The following is a 22,691-nucleotide window of genomic DNA, read 5'->3' on the forward strand; positions in this document are numbered from 1 at the left end:
CTAAAATTTTTTAAGGTATTATCAATTAGGGAGAAAGGAATATAGCAATCAGGGTGGGAACGATCCCCATTTTTAAAAATCAGAACGATAATACTTGGGGACCAGGAGCTGGGTAATAGGGCATACACTAAGTTGTTAAAAACATTTAGGAGTAAAGGAGCCCAAAAGTCTGGCTTGTTTTTAATGAGGTCGATGGGTAGGCCATCTGGTCCTGGGGCTTTAGCACCCAAACTCTGGTGAATCGCTTCTTCCACCTCGGGTAGGGTCATCTGTATCCTTGTTAATGGCCCCTGCAAAAGGTGGGCAGGCTCTTGTGTGGGTGCACCATACATTTCTGTAAAGTGCTTTTCCCAGGACTCACTCACGATGGTGCAGCTTATCGGAGTGAGGAGCTGACCCATGGACCGCAGGTCCCTCACGGCTGCACAGAATGTGTTCCCCTTTTTAGTATTTGCTGCTACCTCTAGAGCCTCCCACCGATTCTTTAGAATCTCCCCGTTCTGATTAAAAATCACTGTTTTATACCTCGGCCTGGCCAATTTTACTTCAAGGGGGCATCTAGGGTCAGATAAAAAGGCTCCACGCAGTTGTTTGTTGGCCACCAAGCACTCGTGATTGAACCATCTTGGATCACGCTTCATTCGGCTTATCGGTTTTAACAAAAGAGTTTTACTGCTGTTCAAAGTTTGTCAAAGTCATGGACAACTTCAGGATGCTGGCCTTGAATTGATAAACACACATTTATAAGGGGCATGTTTCCCTTAACCATCTTCTGGAATAGGTCATTGTTACCTACACCCCTCCATATTAGCCTCAAATTGTCAGTGTGGGTGTTAAATTCCTAGCCCTGCATTCTGAAGTAAACATAGACCGTGGAGCTAGGCTCAGTCCTATTCTGATGGGATTATGATCCCCTTGGCTCATATGGATAACTTCAGCGTCCATAAGGTGGTCAGCAAGGTGGTGGGATATGAAGGAAAAATCTATGGTGGAGGAACACCCCCTTCCACGAAATGTTGGCACAAGGGGATTAATAACACAATTTTCATCTACAATGTCCATCACATCAGTTAGATTATGCATACTCAAAACAGTGGCCAGCTCAATACCCCTACAACAAGTAGGGCTGGGGTTGTGAAAACCAGAGCTATCTAGTCTAGCTATAGGTTTTGCATTGAAATTACCTCCCAGAAGAATGCCAGTAGTTTTTACTGATTCTTGCTGGGAGTCAAGATGGGAGATACAAGCAAAAAGTTTAATACAATTTCTATTGGGGATAGTAATATAATCATTATTATAGAAATTAACCAAATAAAAAGAAACTTTTCTTTTATATAACAAAACTTGAAAATTACGACTATTAGTGGGCAGAACCTTGATACTGCCGCCTGTAGCGATATTAGTTCATATAAATAGGTCGCCCGAGGGGCGACCATATACAGAGCTATAGGCTAAAATATTATAACAATGGAACCCATTTAGATGTTGGTCTTGTGTAGCTCAGGTCTCCTGGAACATTACTATATTCTGGTCCTCAATTAGGACTAACCAGTCCTGATCGCTAAGCCTCAATTGGAGGCCAGCGACAATCCGGCTCAGAATTCATAAGTCTGTATCGGCCTTAGCTTTAGACAAGGGGGGCCGGTCATCTAGAATGGGTATAGGAACAAAAAATATGGAATCCTGAAGGTTTACCAGAAGACGGGGACGGTGTTCCACTGACGGTGTTTGTCAATCCTGTGTATCCAAATCTGACAGTACCCGAAATCTGTTGGAAACAGTAATTGCGTTGGACACATAATCTATAGGCCTAAATAGTGGTTTATAGAAAAAGCCCAAAGGGAGTGCACACATTTTCGAACTTTGGCTAAAAGATTGTTCTCAAAAACTTTGAATACAATGAACCAATTGTGGCCTACATAAATGATTCACAACACAGTCCCCATCAATATTTTTGGAGATTGGCCAAACCACCCTACTCGACGGACCATGAGGATCTCATTCATACGTGAGGGTTGAAATCTTATGTGTTTGGTTAGCCCGTCCACAGTCTTATTGCGGAGATCAGTCCAGGGTTCCTTCTGATCCTCTAGTAGAGCAGGGACACCAGCCAAAACCAGTACGTAAGGGGAAGAAGCTGGAGGTAAGTGTACAACATCTGCATTAGGACTTAAATATTTTCTTGTCACATTGTCCGTTGCATCCTGACTCACAACTGGTTGTGTTGGTGATATGTTACCAGAAGCTAGACATTCCGGCGGACTATTGCATGGCACCAAAGTTCTTGTGTTAGGCCTCCTACGAGGTCCTGTGAGTTCCTCTGCCTCAGATTGGATTGCGTCTCAGATGATGCTTTAGAGTTAAGAGAGGAGATATATGGGTTTATAGATGATGATAATTTATACATATTAGGTTATGCATATTAGGGCATGAGGTTGGCAGATTCAATCTTAAATTATCATCTGCCATTATTACAGAATCCTCCCCTACGCTCTCCACCAGTTTGGAGCCTTAATGGTGGTGAGACTATTCAAAGTGTCTAAGGTGGTGACCAAATACTCGACCTTCTCCTATAGGGGGGCAAGATTCTTGTCAAGCAAGTCTTGAAAGTGGGCTAATACTTTCCACAGTGCTTTGTCCAAGGTACTCTATATAGCAACGGGAAATACGACACCCCCAACAGTATCTTCCATTGTTACAAATAAGTTAACATCAGTCTGTGTGCTGACAGTGTTGATGGTGCCATGGCCTGGGGCGCCTAAAGCGGGGGACACTAGGTTAGTCAGTCTAGTACCGAGTCCTTTCGTACTGATGATTTTTTGAGTTGTAACATCCGCTTCCTTTTGATTGATCGTGCTCTTGCCTTAGTTTCTGCATGTTTTATTTTGACCCGTGCTCTGGTGGCTCTGGTAGGTATACTAGGCTCATTAGGATGTACCATTAGTGCCATTGGTGTTACTTCCAGACTTGCCAAAGATGAGATTTGAACCTGGGTTGAGGGTGAGGAGGAAATGGGTGGTCGGGGATTATCAGCCGATTTAGAAATGCCTGAGGATAGTTGACTATATAATGTACTGGGGTCTAAGGAAAGTCGACTTTCAGTCATTTCTATTTCGTGAGTTAGCAGTGATTCGGCTCTCACAATAAATGCATCTATAGTCCCCACTACACCTTTGCGCTTACTCATAGTGGCAGTTGTGTATATGCAAAACCAGGCCCAAAACAGATGAGGGCTAGTAACTAAAAACGGGTAATCACAGCTGTACCTGAGAGTTGAAAGGAAGTTAGATGCAATTCTCTTGAGCTTGTACGCTGGCAGCCGGTAAGCAGATATCAGCTGTCAGAGCTCCCCAGCTCGACTGGTCTTGGACGGGCACAGACGGGCTTGCCCTTGGCTTCACCCGGGCGCACCCGCGAGCGTCCTGCGCTGCGGGAACCCTTCGGTGATTAAGTGCACCTTCGGGAGCTTCCGGGCGCTGCAGGCGTGACGAGGCAGTGCAGGGGAGCCTGGGAGTTGGAGACCTGTGGACCCGCTGCCCGTGGCTCTCACCCTGGTGCTACGGGCGTCTGCAGTATATATGTAAAGCAGAAATGAATTCAAAAGATCTAACAATACGGTCTGTAGACCAAAATGTGCCAGTAAATTAAGACTCAATAAAATGAGATACATCCACAATGCAAAGGAAATGGATTGAAGCGAACAGGTGTTCCATAAAGAAACGTTCACTTTCTAGTTTAAACATAGGCTAAGAAAAGTTCTAAAGAAAATATCTAAAGGGGAGCATAGAAGGTGTCAGCGTAAAATGGAACTTCAATAGCAGGTCAGGAAAATGGAACAAGTGTTCAGCATAAAGCTTCATACTCAGAGAAGCCCAGCAGAGAGAGATCAGATCCCTCTCGAAATCTGGATGAAATCAACCTAACTAACTAGAGAACACCAATTAAAAATACAGTCACCAGTTTCTAGAACATTCATATCTCATTCCCACCACTGAGAGCCAATCAGGTAGCCACAAGCAAGGGGAGTTGACATATTCCCTATGTTCCCATCTGCACACCTTCAGAAATGCATCTGCTAACCTTGGATGTTGCAGCCTCCTAGTACACCGAGAATAGGAGGCCTTCTATCACTATCACCACTCCGCTCTCGTTGCCAACTTTCTCTTCCCAGGCCTCACTATCCACTGTCTAATACATACAATAAACCTTTCTCTAGCTAACAAGAAACATGATAACTCACCTGACGAAACAGCATACTGGCATAGCAATGACAAGGTAAACAATTTCAGCTAAGGCCTAAAGTCATGCTAAGTTAACTTGAGAATCAAAATAGATGCACATTACAGACTTATAAATCTGTGAAGGCAAGCAATGGTTATTAAACATAAAGGTGTAATGAACATGATTACATCATTCTATTGATCAATCTAATACACTTTTGTGTAAACTCTTAGTGGGTACTATGGTTATATACTGTCAATTCATATAAATGTGTCATACATGTTAATGAAGTTAATATACACGTTGCATATGAATGTCATATATGAGTTGAGGTTCCGTGACGATTTTACTCGTGTTTGTAACATTGTCGTAAATACATAATTTTGGTATCAGTGGACCGCAAATGATCCATTTAGTATATCCTGGTGTTTTCGCTATGCTACGAGCAAGAGCACTCCAGTTACAAACACATTTCTGTTCTACCCATGGTATCCATCTTAGAACACGGAAGCCATTTTGTATTCCTTGCCCTCACATAGTCAATGGACACACAATTACCTCTTTTCATTTAAGGACACGTAGGCTTTAGCCGGCGATTCACCTTGCGAGTGACACGTGCACCTTAGGCCAGCAACGCTGTGGCAGCATGACTCGGCAAGAGCTGCCTCCCCAGCCTGAGGCCAGTCCTGCTATACTGGTTCTTGTGTTCGTTGGCCTGATCATGATTAGGCGGCCGAAGCTGGTAACCGTGCCCATTTACGACCCACAAACATCTCTTATCCTGTCTTTCTATCTTCCACACCTGGCTCTGCTCTTTTCCTTCTGGGCCTTTATTAGGGGGAGGTAACGAAATTTACGATGAGGCGGTCCGGGTCTTGAATGAAGAATTGACATGGGATTATGATGGACTAGTGGGAACCCCTCATTCGTAATGTTTTGACATCAGATACTGTTGACGATTCCTGTGCAAACGCCAAATATTTATTGTTTAAGACACGAATGTTTAGAACTGTGGTAACATGTAAAGAATTTGCCCCGAGCAGAATATTTGGTATATAAGGAACAACCCTCTTTGTACAAATTGAACAGGCTCCTAGACACTGCCCGTGTGCAGTTTCTGTGACTTCTGTGTCCCTGCAGTAATAAACCTTTGGTCTTTGACGCCACCATCGAGAAGCCCGTGTTTCTGTTTGTTTGTGCACCGAGACAGGTTGAACTCCGGGGTCTTCGGGTGTTGTCCCTGACACCTCTGGACGGAACCAAAAAGTCCAGAACTCCAATTGGCGCCCAACGTGGGGCGACGTCATTCGGTACCGGTCCAAAAGCCTGAAGATTTCGAGGAGCTTCATCGATCCCGGCATATCGCAAAAGTGGCCCCGACGTTCTCTTCCACGAGGGTTCCCGTTCAGACGGCTGCAGTGGTCCGTTGCCTTGACCGTCGCCCTGTCTTGGACCCGAGGTGCAGTCCTTAGTACGGCGAGACGTGACGGGTTTCCACTTGGTGACGTCTTCAGTACCTCAGTTAAGTATTTTGTGAGGGTTGCTCCTGTTTGGATAATCCTTTTAGTTCTCAGTTCAGTTCAGTTCTGTAAGATTATCACTGGTTATTCTGGTTACGATAATCATTCTGTTCAGTTCAGGTATCGATACATTTGTCAGTTCTGGTAGGCCTAAGTTCTTGGTTCGAGTGCGCATCTTTTCTGTTTGTGTCTTGTTTGTTTTGTGTTCCGGATTATAAAATGGTAAGTCGGAAAAATTGTATGTTGTCTTGTTTTAGTTGCAACAGTGATTCCCAGTTGGAAGACTCGTGTTTGGTTCCTCCGATTGGAACTCCCCTTTATGATCTATATTGCAAATTTGGTGTGGGCCCTATCTCTTATAACGAGGTATGGATCCGCTTCACAGAGAAAGATGGTGTCCTTAGTTGGCCACTACATGGTAGTTTTGAACCTGAAGTTCTCGATAATCTAGAAAGAAGGTTGTTTAAGAAGAAAGCCCGGCCGGCAATGTTTGATTCTTTCCGTTATTGGCAAAAAGAATCTAAACAGAGAGAAATTAAAAAGTTGAAGAAAGAACAGAAAGAGCAAGAGTTGACTTTAGAACAGTCTGCTAGGCAGCTGCAACTCAACGAGTCTGAGAAAGCGATGGAGGTGGCCAATAGAGAGCGTAATTTAGCGATAGACAAGTGCTATCCTGCTTTGCCAACGAGTACGGCTAAGATAGTAGAGGACCCTGAAAAGGATCCCCTGTTGTCTTACTTGTTACGATCACCCCCACCGTATGCACAGGGTGCTACAGCTCCACCTATACCGAATGTTCAATTACCGGTTGCTGGACAACCTGGTGTCCCTGTTCCCACTCCCCTGAATCAAGTTCCTGTACCTCCTGTGGTCAATATTAATGTTCCATCGACAACCCCTCTTCTAGGGTTGCCGGCTTCTTTACCTATGCCTGTGTCGCTCACACCTGCTACTTCACAAGCTATTTTTCCTGCTACTCCTACTGTTTCTAATCTATCTGTTCCAACTGCTACTCTATTTACTGCTTCTGCTAATATTATGACTCCGCTTTCTGTTCGTCGGAGAATCACTGATTCTGTATCCAATATTCTATCTCCCTTCTATAAAACTCTGATTAAGACTCCTACCTCTGACTCCGTACAGAGGCGTAGTCAGCTTCCTAGTACTGAAGAGCGAGGAATATTAGATTCCACTGCTCTTAGGTGGGTTTCAAAAGTTGGAAGATATAATGTACAAGATGTATTAGATACATTTATGCAATGGAATGAACCGACACAACGATATGTGTTCGATGAAATGTGTTTCCTTCTACGTGAGGAATTGGAAGAGGATGACCCTGAATCAAATCTAGAAGAATTAATTAATGTTCAGAAAGAGTTTGCTGCAGGTATGATAGTTGGACAAAATATAAAAGAAGCGATGGAACTGGTTCTAAGTTATAGAACCGACTCATCCCTTCGTTCACCAAGAGAGTTAGGGAAACGCAGTACGAAACAAAATCGTCAATACCCAATGAGAGAGGTTCCACCAATTTGGCGTGAAGCTGTGCAAGCTAATGTAAACCTTGGTATTGCAGCCGCTCCGGCACAATTCCAGAGAGTATGGATACATATTCCATGGAAGCGAGCTGAAGTATTAGCAGTGAAACAGGCCTTGCCAGATCCGCGTAAAAATCCTGCAGGGTACTACAAAGAGTTGGCTCAAACGGTTGACGCTTGTGTATTGAATCTTGCTGACATAGATCTGCTATTTGGTAATGTAGTACCGCAACCAATTTGGGCTAAAATTCGTAAAGAGAATCATCCAGTTGCCCTAGGTGGTGACTGGGCAGCTATAATTGCAGCGGATGGTCAACAAATAGGTGGTTCCAAACCAGAACCCCTAATTGCTAATTTGCCTGGTAGAATAATCGATTTAATGAAAACCTTGATGCCAGCATTACGCGTTAACTGGGACAAATTGTCCGCGTGCAAACAAAAGAAAGACGAAAGCGTCTCAGACTTTTTCACAAGATTCGAGGAGACTTTCGTGGATCATAGTGGTCAGGATATGAGCACAGAAGGAGGCCAGAGATTATTTGTTGATAAATTTGTGCACAATCTGTTACCAGAACTTAGTGGTAAATTAAAGAATTCTGAAAGTGCGTGGGCTGTCTCTACGACTGCGCAAATACTTGCGACTGCCCAGTACTATGAAAATAGGGATAAAGAAGAGAAGGAAAAATCAGATAAAAAGACGAAAGATTTAAAAACTAAAGTACTTTTACAGCAAGCTTATCCGCCTCGCACGAATCAGACGAATATGCAACAAGGGTCATATCAAAGAACGGAATATAATTTTCAAAGACCACAATACCAATGGAATCAATGTGCTTATTGCAAAGTGGAAGGTCATTACAAAAATGAGTGTCCAGTTCGGGCACAAAATAATGCTGCGGCAGCTCAGAGAGGTCGTGATAGTTCTATGCAAAACTCTAGAGGTCGAGGACGAGGTGCTATGCCTCCGCAGACGAGTGATCGCCCTTCTAATTATTTCGACCAGCGAAATGGACAATCTGCCCAACAGAATAGGTCTCCACAATATCATGTTGAAGACTATTATGAAGCTAGTGAGGAAGGTCAGCAAAGTGAGTACTAGGACAGCCATGGACAAAGAGAGGGAGTAGTATCAGTTCCAGTAGATCAAAGTGGGCCTTATGTCGCAGTAGCAACATCAGGTATAGTCGAACCGTTTCTGTTGGATACTGGTGCAGCAAAAAGTTCTATCATACATGCGAAACTCCCTGGCGCACCTTTGTCTGGCTCAACAAACGTTTCAGTAGGTTTTTCGGGCGCCCCTGTTCACAACCCTGTTTCTGGTCCTTTGTCTATTTCTGTTGGACCCTGTCAATTGAAAGCACCCCTGATTTTGACGACAGGTTGTAACGAAAATCTGCTTGGTTTAGACTTGTTAAAACGCCTGTACGCGACATTGTACTGTTCTCCAGCAGGAGTACAGCTTACGTTGGGTAAAAGAATAATCTCTCCGATGTACTTGTCGATGGATGCGCTCCCACCAGAGCTGCGTTCACTCCCTGATACTCTTTGGGCGACTGGTCCTAATGATGTAGGTCTATTGGAAATTCCACCCTATGTAGTAACTTTGAAAGCAAATGTCAAACTTCCACGAATTCCACAATACAGAATCTCTAGTGAAGGTGAGCGTGCGCTCCTACTGATAGTGCATGATCTGATTGAGAAAGACGTTATAGAAGAAACCAGAGGTAATGTCTGTAATAGTCCTGTACTGCCTATTTTGAAACGAATTGACCCTACAAAACCTCCAGTATATAGGTTTGTAATTGATCTCAGAGAGGTTAATAAAATTGTGATTCCACAGTTTCCTGTGGTACCAGACATTACTGCATTGTTAACGTTGATTCCTGCTACAGCAGCATGGTTTTCGGTTGTCGACTTGAAAAATGCCTTTTTCAGCATTCCGATAGCCGAAGAAAGCAGAGATATCTTCGGTTTCTCTCTAGGAGGACGAAGCTTTAGGTTTAAACGCGCTCCACAAGGCTATTGTGAAAGCCCATCCATTTACAGTCAAGCATTAAAAAGCCAGTTAGATTCCTTCGTACTTCCTCTTGGTTCTGCTTTAATACAATATGTCGATGATCTTCTAGTGGCTGCTGATGACAAGGAAACTTGCAAAACAGCTACGATTTCTTTATTGCATCACTTGTCAGATTTGAATCACAAGGTGTCACCTTCAAAAATGCAATACTGCTGCCAAGAAGTGACCTACCTAGGTCATCTCTTGTCAAAGGAGGGAAGGAAGTTGACCCCAGAGAGAATAAAAGCAATTACACAGATGAATGTTCCTAGCACGCAGAGAGAAGTACGTGCCTTTTTAGGTATTACCTCATATTGTAGGCAATGGATCCCAAATTTTTCTCTTTTAGCAAAACCATTGGTAGCCTTGACTGGGAAAGGTGTTCCGAGTCCGGTACCATGGTCTGCAGAATGTCAGCAGAGTTTTTCTGAATTACGAAATGCACTGTGTTCAGCACCTGTATTGGGTACACCCGACTACAGTAAGCCATTCACGCTCTATGTCCACGAGAGAGAAGGTTGTGCATTGAGTGTTTTGACACAGAAATTTGGTGATAAACAACGCCCTTGTGCGTATTTTTCATCAACATTAGATCCAGTAGCTAGAGCGTTGCCTAGTTGCTTGAGAGCTACAGCCGCAGCTGCAGCTTCCATTCGACAATCTGCTGGTTTAGTAATGAACAATATGCTAGTAGTTATGGTTCCTCATGCGGTGGATACACTCATGAACCGAACCAAGACGCAACACCTTACCAGTGCTAGATTATCAGGTTATGAACTGACACTGTTAGCTAGTCATATTCAGATCAAAAGATGCAATGTATTGAATCCAGCAACATTGTTGCCGACTAGCCAAGAGTCGAGTGATTCCGAACCACACGACTGTTATTTCAAAACTGAGGAAGAAACAAAAGGACGAATTGATCTAAAAAACACTCCGTTGTCAGATCCAGATGGCACGCTGTATGTTGATGGGTCTTGCTTCAAATTGAAGAATGGTGATGTGACTGCTGCTTATGCAGTAACGACCTTGAGTACGATTGTGGAGACTGCGAGAGTGAGTCAGAATTCTGCCCAGGCTGCAGAATTGATCGCGCTAACAAGAGCGTGCGTTTTAGCTAAGGGAAAGAGAGTGAATGTGTTCACAGATAGTCAGTACGCGTTCGGCGTGGCCCATAGTTTTGGCCGTTTGTGGAAAGAGAGAGGTTTCATTACGTCCCATGGGACTAAGATTCAACATGGTCAGCTAGTTAATGACTTGTTGGAATCTCTAACCTTGCCGACTGAAGTTGCGATTGTGAAATGCAGTGCTCATAAAGCAATCACGGATGATGTTGGTCGTGGGAATGCTTTTGCTGATGAGACTGCAAAACAGACAGCTAGAAATATGATGAGTAGAATGTATGTTGCAACGTCTGCAAGATGGATTTCTGAGTCTGGAATGTGTGAAGACACAGTGGAAAGCGTGAAGGAAATTCAGAAAGAGGCGACTGAGGAGGAAAAACTTGCATGGAGAGAGAGCACGGGTAAATTGGACTCGAGTGGGTGTTGGATTGACTTGTCGGAACAACAGTGTTGGATGTTGCCTGATGCGTATGTGCTTGCAGTAGTGACGATGGCACATGGAACAGCGCACATCAGTTCAAAAGGGATTTGTAAGATGTTGGCTCCGGTCTGGAAGAATGATGGGATTAGTAAGTGTACAGAGAGAGTGGTGAGAAATTGTATGGTATGCTTGATGCATAATCCTGGCAAGGGAATCCCCACACCTGCAGGTCACTTCGCTCCTCCTTCCTGCCCCTTTGAAGTGATCCAGCTAGACTTCATTCACATGGATCGTTGTAATAACCTGAAATACGTCCTAGTGGTAGTTTGTGCTTTCTCCAGATGGATCGAAGCATACCCGCTAAAGGACAATACTGCCTTATCCACTGCCAAAATTCTTCTTAAAGAATACTTCCCCAGATACGGAATGCCACGGATTGTATGGTCAGATAACGGAAGTGAGTTCGTAGGGAAAGTTATGCAGAGTGTGTGTGCCGGCCTAGGGATTAGACAGAAGTTTCATAGTGCGAATCATCCCCAGTCCGCGGGTTTAGTCGAGGGTTACAATGGCACCCTTAAACTGAAACTTGCTAAGATACAAGCATCCACGGGTTTGTCCTGGCCAGACGCATTGCCGTTGGCTTTGCTATCAACAAGAGCAACCGTACATTCTAGAGTAGGGCTTAGTCCTTATGAAATAGTTTTTGGTCGTCCTGCAAATGTTTGGGGGGTACCTAGACCAAAAGAATTCAAGCAGCTGGAATACCCAATGTTAATTGATTACCTTTTCGACTTGACTGCTAAATTGAGTCTTATTCACCAACAGGTTTTCGATGCATTGCCAAAGCCACCGGAGAGTCCAGGCCATCAGCTGAAACCGGGTGATCAGGTGGTCATCAAACATTTTGCAAGAACGAAAAATCTTCAGCCCAGATTCATTGGCCCTTTCCAAGTCCTACTAGCAACGAGAACTGCTATTCGTGTGGCCGGAAGGAAAAACTGGATCCATACGACACATGTCAAACGTGTGCCTCTGCCACTTCCTTACGACAACTGGGTAAAGAAAGGAATCGGTGCCTCTGAAACGGAACAAGTCCCCAGGTTCATACCTTTCAGCGATGCAGAACTGATCACGGATTCACCAAATTCTGACTCTCCTCCTGAAACTGCTCTTTTGAACGCTGAACATTTGCCATCTGCGAACGTGAACATTGCAACGTCAGTTGAAAATACATTGTTTCCAGATCAGACAGCTCCTGCAAAACTGAGATACAACTTGCGACCTCGCAATATGGACAAATAAAGCAGGAAACTGCCTATTTTCAGATTTGAATTTTCTATACATTGCCTCAAGCCAGGAAGTTTGCTAAATACTTTGTATTGTTTCTTTTTGTTTTAAAATTGCCTTGCCGTCTGGGTAGCCGTAGGGTCGTGGCTGTGTGCCTAGTTGAATCTGCGGGGGTCAGACACAAGGTCGATCTTTCTGTTAGTTCTGGGAACTCCCAGGGCTGATAGAGGCATTTTCATCTACGTACACATCATCAGTGGTCGCGAACGGTCGTAGAAGATGGAGCTTCCTGAGCTGCAACGAGAAAATGTAATTTATGTTCGCAGAAATAGACTGTACAGAATACTTCACAGCAAATGCTTTCTAATGCAATGTGCAGTTACATTTTTAATTGTTTTGATAACGTTGGTGGGTTGAATCGTCTTTGGTGTACATTTGATTTTTATGCCAGTAACTACAGTACCTCCCCTTGATCCTACTACTTCTACGGTTTCTTCTATGCATTCTTTTCACTCATTTCCTGAACACGAACAAGCTCGACGCTCAGAATTTATTAACAATACATTTGTACAGCTCTTGCATCAACACCAACTGGTAGTTAATACTACAGACTGCTGGGTGTGTGGCTTGATACCTCACACTATGGATAAAGGCATTCACTATTTAGTCTTGCCTTTTAGCTACAATGGATCATTTCAGGCCTTTCAGACCATTTTTTCATATGCCCTTGAGACCTATCCTCCGCGTCCACCACGGTCCACTAAATACAACTCAGCCAACAAAGCTTTAGTCCAGGGAATTATTGACATGATTAAAGACGTCAATAATACTCCATCTTACCCTAGAGATGAATTACGGGTGTATTTGAGTTGGAACTCTACAGAGTATCGCCTTAGTTTGGGAGAAAGCAAGCGTAAAAGCTCCACTTCAGTTTGGGTCGTGCCTCACCGAGGTCAGGTCTGTTTGCAAGGAAATGGGAGAAATCTGAGAGCTCAACTAGGGAGGAGTGAGTGCGTTGAGACTTACGTATTTCCGTCTAACTCCTCCCCTGCCTTCCTGACTGCTAGGGGTACCTACTTCATCTGTCAGGACAGAGCATATACATGGCTGCCTGCTGACTTTTCAGGTTCATGTTATATTGCTCGATTGTTACCTCCGACATACACTGCTTCTTCAGATTATCACAAGACCAGAGTAGCAAGAGGTGTCTTCAGCAAGGAAGATACCGCTGGTCAAGAAGCTGGAGACTTTTTCAAAGGTTTCCTTCCGTTTTGGGGGCCTATGGCCAATAGTAGAAATCTACGTCAACTAACACGGGTAGTTGAATCTACTATTACAGAAACTGCTGGTGCCCTTAGTAACTTAACAGCTGAGCTTCAGGCGGATCGTCTCATGACGTTGCAGAACCGTATGGTTCTAGACGTAATACTTGCAGATCGAGGTGGGGTATGCAGAATGATCCAATCGAGCTGCTGTGTTTTTATTCCAAATAATGCTCCAACAGTCTATGAAGCGATCTCTAAGCTACACAAGATTTCCGACTCTATACACGTAGATAAGGGAAACTGGTCCTTCATGGAGTGGTTTTGGACTCTGGTATCAGCGTGGGGATGGAAGGTTCTGATGGTCATTGGTGTCATCCTAGTATTTCTGTTCTCGTGCTGCCTTATTATCCAATGTGGTCCCGCTTTGTGTAGTCTCTGTGCTGCAACCTGTTTCAGAAAACCACCTGCATTAGGAGAAAAGGCACGAGACAGGATGATGATACAACAACATGTCACTGACCTAATGAGCATAGAATTAGACTCTGACTCTGATATAGACTGAGTAATTGCCTATGTAAGGGCAAAAGGAGGGCTGAGGTTCCGTGACGATTTTACTCGTGTTTGTAACATTGTCGTAAATACATAATTTTGGTATCAGTGGACCGCAAATGATCCATTTAGTATATCCTGGTGTTTTCGCTATGCTACGAGCAAGAGCACTCCAGTTACAAACACATTTCTGTTCTACCCATGGTATCCATCTTAGAACACGGAAGCCATTTTGTATTCCTTGCCCTCACATAGTCAATGGACACACAATGACCTCTTTTCATTTAAGGACACGTAGGCTTTAGCCGGCGATTCACCTTGCGAGTGACACGTGCACCTTAGGCCAGCAACGCTGTGGCAGCATGACTCGGCAAGAGCTGCCTCCCCAGCCTGAGGCCAGTCCTGCTATACTGGTTCTTGTGTTCGTTGGCCTGATCATGATTAGGCGGCCGAAGCTGGTAACTGTGCCCATTTACGACCCACAAACATCTCTTATCCTGTCTTTCTATCTTCCACACCTGGCTCTGCTCTTTTCCTTCTGGGCCTTTATTAGGGGGAGGTAACGAAATTTACGATGAGGCGGTCCGGGTCTTGAATGAAGAATTGACATGGGATTATGATGGACTAGTGGGAACCCCTCATTCGTAATGTTTTGACATCAGATACTGTTGACGATTCCTGTGCAAACGCCAAATATTTATTGTTTAAGACACGAATGTTTAGAACTGTGGTAACATGTAAAGAATTTGCCCCGAGCAGAATATTTGGTATATAAGGAACAACCCTCTTTGTACAAATTGAACAGGCTCCTAGACACTGCCCGTGTGCAGTTTCTGTGACTTCTGTGTCCCTGCAGTAATAAACCTTTGGTCTTTGACGCCACCATCGAGAAGCCCGTGTTTCTGTTTGTTTGTGCACCGAGACAGGTTGAACTCCGGGGTCTTCGGGTGTTGTCCCTGACACCTCTGGACGGAACCAAAAAGTCCAGAACTCCAATTGGCGCCCACGTGGGGCGACGTCATTCGGTACCGGTCCAAAAGCCTGAAGATTTCGAGGAGCTTCGTGTGAAGATTTCAGAGGGAGGCGCCCCACTTCATCGATCCCGGCATATCGCAAAAGTGGCCCCGACGTTCTCTTCCACGAGGGTTCCCGTTCAGACGGCTGCAGTGGTCCGTTGCCTTGACCGTCGCCCTGTCTTGGACCCGAGGTGCAGTCCTTAGTACGGCGAGACGTGACGGGTTTCTCCTTGGTGACGTCTTCAGTACCTCAGTTAAGTATTTTGTGAGGGTTGCTCCTGTTTGGATAATCCTTTTAGTTCTCAGTTCAGTTCAGTTCTGTAAGATTATCACTGGTTATTCTGGTTACGATAATCATTCTGTTCAGTTCAGGTATCGATACATTTGTCAGTTCTGGTAGGCCTAAGTTCTTGGTTCGAGTGCGCATCTTTTCTGTTTGTGTCTTGTTTGTTTTGTGTTCCGGATTATAAAATGGTAAGTCGGAAAAATTGTATGTTGTCTTGTTTTAGTTGCAACAGTGATTCCCAGTTGGAAGACTCGTGTTTGGTTCCTCCGATTGGAACTCCCCTTTATGATCTATATTGCAAATTTGGTGTGGGCCCTATCTCTTATAACGAGGTATGGATCCGCTTCACAGAGAAAGATGGTGTCCTTAGTTGGCCACTACATGGTAGTTTTGAACCTGAAGTTCTCGATAATCTAGAAAGAAGGTTGTTTAAGAAGAAAGCCCGGCCGGCAATGTTTGATTCTTTCCGTTATTGGCGAAAAGAATCTAAACAGAGAGAAATTAAAAAGTTGAAGAAAGAACAGAAAGAGCAAGAGTTGACTTTAGAACAGTCTGCTAGGCAGCTGCAACTCAACGAGTCTGAGAAAGCGATGGAGGTGGCCAATAGAGAGCGTAATTTAGCGATAGACAAGTGCTATCCTGCTTTGCCAACGAGTACGGCTAAGATAGTAGAGGACCCTGAAAAGGATCCCCTGTTGTCTTACTTGTTACGATCACCCCCACCGTATGCACAGGGTGCTACGGCTCCACCTATACCGAATGTTCAATTACCGGTTGCTGGACAACCTGGTGTCCCTGTTCCCACTCCCCTGAATCAAGTTCCTGTACCTCCTGTGGTCAATATTAATGTTCCATCGACAACCCCTCTTCTAGGGTTGCCGGCTTCTTTACCTATGCCTGTGTCGCTCACACCTGCTACTTCACAAGCTATTTTTCCTGCTACTCCTACTGTTTCTAATCTATCTGTTCCAACTGCTACTCTATTTACTGCTTCTGCTAATATTATGACTCCGCTTTCTGTTCGTCGGAGAATCACTGATTCTGTATCCAATATTCTATCTCCCTTCTATAAAACTCTGATTAAGACTCCTACCTCTGACTCCGTACAGAGGCGTAGTCAGCTTCCTAGTACTGAAGAGCGAGGAATATTAGATTCCACTGCTCTTAGGTGGGTTTCAAAAGTTGGAAGATATAATGTACAAGATGTATTAGATACATTTATGCAATGGAATGAACCGACACAACGATATGTGTTCGATGAAATGTGTTTCCTTCTACGTGAGGAATTGGAAGAGGATGACCCTGAATCAAATCTAGAAGAATTAATTAATGTTCAGAAAGAGTTTGCTGCAGGTATGATAGTTGGACAAAATATAAAAGAAGCGATGGAACTGGTTCTAAGTTATAGAACCGACTCATCCCTTCGTTCACCAAGAGAGTTAGGGAAACGCAGTACGAAACAAAATCGTCAATACCCAATGAGAGAGGTTCCACCAATTTGGCGTGAAGCTGTGCAAGCTAATGTAAACCTTGGTATTGCAGCCGCTCCGGCACAATTCCAGAGAGTATGGATACATATTCCATGGAAGCGAGCTGAAGTATTAGCAGTGAAACAGGCCTTGCCAGATCCGCGTAAAAATCCTGCAGGGTACTACAAAGAGTTGGCTCAAACGGTTGACGCTTGTGTATTGAATCTTGCTGACATAGATCTGCTATTTGGTAATGTAGTACCGCAACCAATTTGGGCTAAAATTCGTAAAGAGAATCATCCAGTTGCCCTAGGTGGTGACTGGGCAGCTATAATTGCAGCGGATGGTCAACAAATAGGTGGTTCCAAACCAGAACCCCTAATTGCTAATTTGCCTGGTAGAATAATCGATTTAATGAAAACCTTGATGCCAGCATTACGCGTTAACTGGGACAAATTGTCCGCGTGCAAACAAAAGAAAGACGAAAGCGTCTCAGACTTTTTCACAAGATTCGAGGAGACTTTCGTGGATCATAGTGGTCAGGATATGAGCACAGAAGGAGGCCAGAGATTATTTGTTGATAAATTTGTGCACAATCTGTTACCAGAACTTAGTGGTAAATTAAAGAATTCTGAAAGTGCGTGGGCTGTCTCTACGACTGCGCAAATACTTGCGACTGCCCAGTACTATGAAAATAGGGATAAAGAAGAGAAGGAAAAATCAGATAAAAAGACGAAAGATTTAAAAACTAAAGTACTTTTACAGCAAGCTTATCCGCCTCGCACGAATCAGACGAATATGCAACAAGGGTCATATCAAAGAACGGAATATAATTTTCAAAGACCACAATACCAATGGAATCAATGTGCTTATTGCAAAGTGGAAGGTCATTACAAAAATGAGTGTCCAGTTCGGGCACAAAATAATGCTGCGGCAGCTCAGAGAGGTCGTGGTAGTTCTATGCAAAACTCTAGAGGTCGAGGACGAGGTGCTATGCCTCCGCAGACGAGTGATCGCCCTTCTAATTATTTCGACCAGCGAAATGGACAATCTGCCCAACAGAATAGGTCTCCACAATATCATGTTGAAGACTATTATGAAGCTAGTGAGGAAGGTCAGCAAAGTGAGTACTAGGACAGCCATGGACAAAGAGAGGGAGTAGTATCAGTTCCAGTAGATCAAAGTGGGCCTTATGTCGCAGTAGCAACATCAGGTATAGTCGAACCGTTTCTGTTGGATACTGGTGCAGCAAAAAGTTCTATCATACATGCGAAACTCCCTGGCGCACCTTTGTCTGGCTCAACAAACGTTTCAGTAGGTTTTTCGGGCGCCCCTGTTCACAACCCTGTTTCTGGTCCTTTGTCTATTTCTGTTGGACCCTGTCAATTGAAAGCACCCCTGATTTTGACGACAGGTTGTAACGAAAATCTGCTTGGTTTAGACTTGTTAAAACGCCTGTACGCGACATTGTACTGTTCTCCAGCAGGAGTACAGCTTACGTTGGGTAAAAGAATAATCTCTCCGATGTACTTGTCGATGGATGCGCTCCCACCAGAGCTGCGTTCACTCCCTGATACTCTTTGGGCGACTGGTCCTAATGATGTAGGTCTATTGGAAATTCCACCCTATGTAGTAACTTTGAAAGCAAATGTCAAACTTCCACGAATTCCACAATACAGAATCTCTAGTGAAGGTGAGCGTGCGCTCCTACTGATAGTGCATGATCTGATTGAGAAAGACGTTATAGAAGAAACCAGAGGTAATGTCTGTAATAGTCCTGTACTGCCTATTTTGAAACGAACTGACCCTACAAAACCTCCAGTATATAGGTTTGTAATTGATCTCAGAGAGGTTAATAAAATTGTGATTCCACAGTTTCCTGTGGTACCAGACATTACTGCATTGTTAACGTTGATTCCTGCTACAGCAGCATGGTTTTCGGTTGTCGACTTGAAAAATGCCTTTTTCAGCATTCCGATAGCCGAAGAAAGCAGAGATATCTTCGGTTTCTCTCTAGGAGGACGAAGCTTTAGGTTTAAACGCGCTCCACAAGGCTATTGTGAAAGCCCATCCATTTACAGTCAAGCATTAAAAAGCCAGTTAGATTCCTTCGTACTTCCTCTTGGTTCTGCTTTAATACAATATGTCGATGATCTTCTAGTGGCTGCTGATGACAAGGAAACTTGCAAAACAGCTACGATTTCTTTATTGCATCACTTGTCAGATTTGAATCACAAGGTGTCACCTTCAAAAATGCAATACTGCTGCCAAGAAGTGACCTACCTAGGTCATCTCTTGTCAAAGGAGGGAAGGAAGTTGACCCCAGAGAGAATAAAAGCAATTACACAGATGAATGTTCCTAGCACGCAGAGAGAAGTACGTGCCTTTTTAGGTATTACCTCATATTGTAGGCAATGGATCCCAAATTTTTCTCTTTTAGCAAAACCATTGGTAGCCTTGACTGGGAAAGGTGTTCCGAGTCCGGTACCATGGTCTGCAGAATGTCAGCAGAGTTTTTCTGAATTACGAAATGCACTGTGTTCAGCACCTGTATTGGGTACACCCGACTACAGTAAGCCATTCACGCTCTATGTCCACGAGAGAGAAGGTTGTGCATTGAGTGTTTTGACACAGAAATTTGGTGATAAACAACGCCCTTGTGCGTATTTTTCATCAACATTAGATCCAGTAGCTAGAGCGTTGCCTAGTTGCTTGAGAGCTACAGCCGCAGCTGCAGCTTCCATTCGACAATCTGCTGGTTTAGTAATGAACAATATGCTAGTAGTTATGGTTCCTCATGCGGTGGATACACTCATGAACCGAACCAAGACGCAACACCTTACCAGTGCTAGATTATCAGGTTATGAACTGACACTGTTAGCTAGTCATATTCAGATCAAAAGATGCAATGTATTGAATCCAGCAACATTGTTGCCGACTAGCCAAGAGTCGAGTGATTCCGAACCACACGACTGTTATTTCAAAACTGAGGAAGAAACAAAAGGACGAATTGATCTAAAAAACACTCCGTTGTCAGATCCAGATGGCACGCTGTATGTTGATGGGTCTTGCTTCAAATTGAAGAATGGTGATGTGACTGCTGCTTATGCAGTAACGACCTTGAGTACGATTGTGGAGACTGCGAGAGTGAGTCAGAATTCTGCCCAGGCTGCAGAATTGATCGCGCTAACAAGAGCGTGCGTTTTAGCTAAGGGAAAGAGAGTGAATGTGTTCACAGATAGTCAGTACGCGTTCGGCGTGGCCCATAGTTTTGGCCGTTTGTGGAAAGAGAGAGGTTTCATTACGTCCCATGGGACTAAGATTCAACATGGTCAGCTAGTTAATGACTTGTTGGAATCTCTAACCTTGCCGACTGAAGTTGCGATTGTGAAATGCAGTGCTCATAAAGCAATCACGGATGATGTTGGTCGTGGGAATGCTTTTGCTGATGAGACTGCAAAACAGACAGCTAGAAATATGATGAGTAGAATGTATGTTGCAACGTCTGCAAGATGGATTTCTGAGTCTGGAATGTGTGAAGACACAGTGGAAAGCGTGAAGGAAATTCAGAAAGAGGCGACTGAGGAGGAAAAACTTGCATGGAGAGAGAGCACGGGTAAATTGGACTCGAGTGGGTGTTGGATTGACTTGTCGGAACAACAGTGTTGGATGTTGCCTGATGCGTATGTGCTTGCAGTAGTGACGATGGCACATGGAACAGCGCACATCAGTTCAAAAGGGATTTGTAAGATGTTGGCTCCGGTCTGGAAGAATGATGGGATTAGTAAGTGTGCAGAGAGAGTGGTGAGAAATTGTATGGTATGCTTGATGCATAATCCTGGCAAGGGAATCCCCACACCTGCAGGTCACTTCGCTCCTCCTTCCTGCCCCTTTGAAGTGATCCAGCTAGACTTCATTCACATGGATCGTTGTAATAACCTGAAATACGTCCTAGTGGTAGTTTGTGCTTTCTCCAGATGGATCGAAGCATACCCGCTAAAGGACAATACTGCCTTATCCACTGCCAAAATTCTTCTTAAAGAATACTTCCCCAGATACGGAATGCCACGGATTGTATGGTCAGATAACGGAAGTGAGTTCGTAGGGAAAGTTATGCAGAGTGTGTGTGCCGGCCTAGGGATTAGACAGAAGTTTCATAGTGCGAATCATCCCCAGTCCGCGGGTTTAGTCGAGGGTTACAATGGCACCCTTAAACTGAAACTTGCTAAGATACAAGCATCCACGGGTTTGTCCTGGCCAGACGCATTGCCGTTGGCTTTGCTATCAACAAGAGCAACCGTACATTCTAGAGTAGGGCTTAGTCCTTATGAAATAGTTTTTGGTCGTCCTGCAAATGTTTGGGGGGTACCTAGACCAAAAGAATTCAAGCAGCTGGAATACCCAATGTTAATTGATTACCTTTTCGACTTGACTGCTAAATTGAGTCTTATTCACCAACAGGTTTTCGATGCATTGCCAAAGCCACCGGAGAGTCCAGGCCATCAGCTGAAACCGGGTGATCAGGTGGTCATCAAAAATTTTGCAAGAACGAAAAATCTTCAGCCCAGATTCATTGGCCCTTTCCAAGTCCTACTAGCAACGAGAACTGCTATTCGTGTGGCCGGAAGGAAAAACTGGATCCATACGACACATGTCAAACGTGTGCCTCTGCCACTTCCTTACGACAACTGGGTAAAGAAAGGAATCGGTGCCTCTGAAACGGAACAAGTCCCCAGGTTCATACCTTTCAGCGATGCAGAACTGATCACGGATTCACCAAATTCTGACTCTCCTCCTGAAACTGCTCTTTTGAACGCTGAACATTTGCCATCTGCGAACGTGAACATTGCAACGTCAGTTGAAAATACATTGTTTCCAGATCAGACAGCTCCTGCAAAACTGAGATACAACTTGCGACCTCGCAATATGGACAAATAAAGCAGGAAACTGCCTATTTTCAGATTTGAATTTTCTATACATTGCCTCAAGCCAGGAAGTTTGCTAAATACTTTGTATTGTTTCTTTTTGTTTTAAAATTGCCTTGCCGTCTGGGTAGCCGTAGGGTCGTGGCTGTGTGCCTAGTTGAATCTGCGGGGGTCAGACACAAGGTCGATCTTTCTGTTAGTTCTGGGAACTCCCAGGGCTGATAGAGGCATTTTCATCTACGTACACATCATCAGTGGTCGCGAACGGTCGTAGAAGATGGAGCTTCCTGAGCTGCAACGAGAAAATGTAATTTATGTTCGCAGAAATAGACTGTACAGAATACTTCACAGCAAATGCTTTCTAATGCAATGTGCAGTTACATTTTTAATTGTTTTGATAACGTTGGTGGGTGGAATCGTCTTTGGTGTACATTTGATTTTTATGCCAGTAACTACAGTACCTCCCCTTGATCCTACTACTTCTACGGTTTCTTCTATGCATTCTTTTCACTCATTTCCTGAACACGAACAAGCTCGACGCTCAGAATTTATTAACAATACATTTGTACAGCTCTTGCATCAACACCAACTGGTAGTTAATACTACAGACTGCTGGGTGTGTGGCTTGATACCTCACACTATGGATAAAGGCATTCCCTATTTAGTCTTGCCTTTTAGCTACAATGGATCATTTCAGGCCTTTCAGACCATTTTTTCATATGCCCTTGAGACCTATCCTCCGCGTCCACCACGGTCCACTAAATACAACTCAGCCAACAAAGCTTTAGTCCAGGGAATTATTGACATGATTAAAGACGTCAATAATACTCCATCTTACCCTAGAGATGAATTACGGGTGTATTTGAGTTGGAACTCTACAGAGTATCGCCTTAGTTTGGGAGAAAGCAAGCGTAAAAGCTCCACTTCAGTTTGGGTCGTGCCTCACCGAGGTCAGGTCTGTTTGCAAGGAAATGGGAGAAATCTGAGAGCTCAACTAGGGAGGAGTGAGTGCGT

This window comes from Lissotriton helveticus, chromosome 2_1 (assembly GCF_964261635.1).
Source record: "Lissotriton helveticus chromosome 2_1, aLisHel1.1, whole genome shotgun sequence".
NCBI lineage: Eukaryota > Metazoa > Chordata > Amphibia > Caudata > Salamandridae > Lissotriton > Lissotriton helveticus.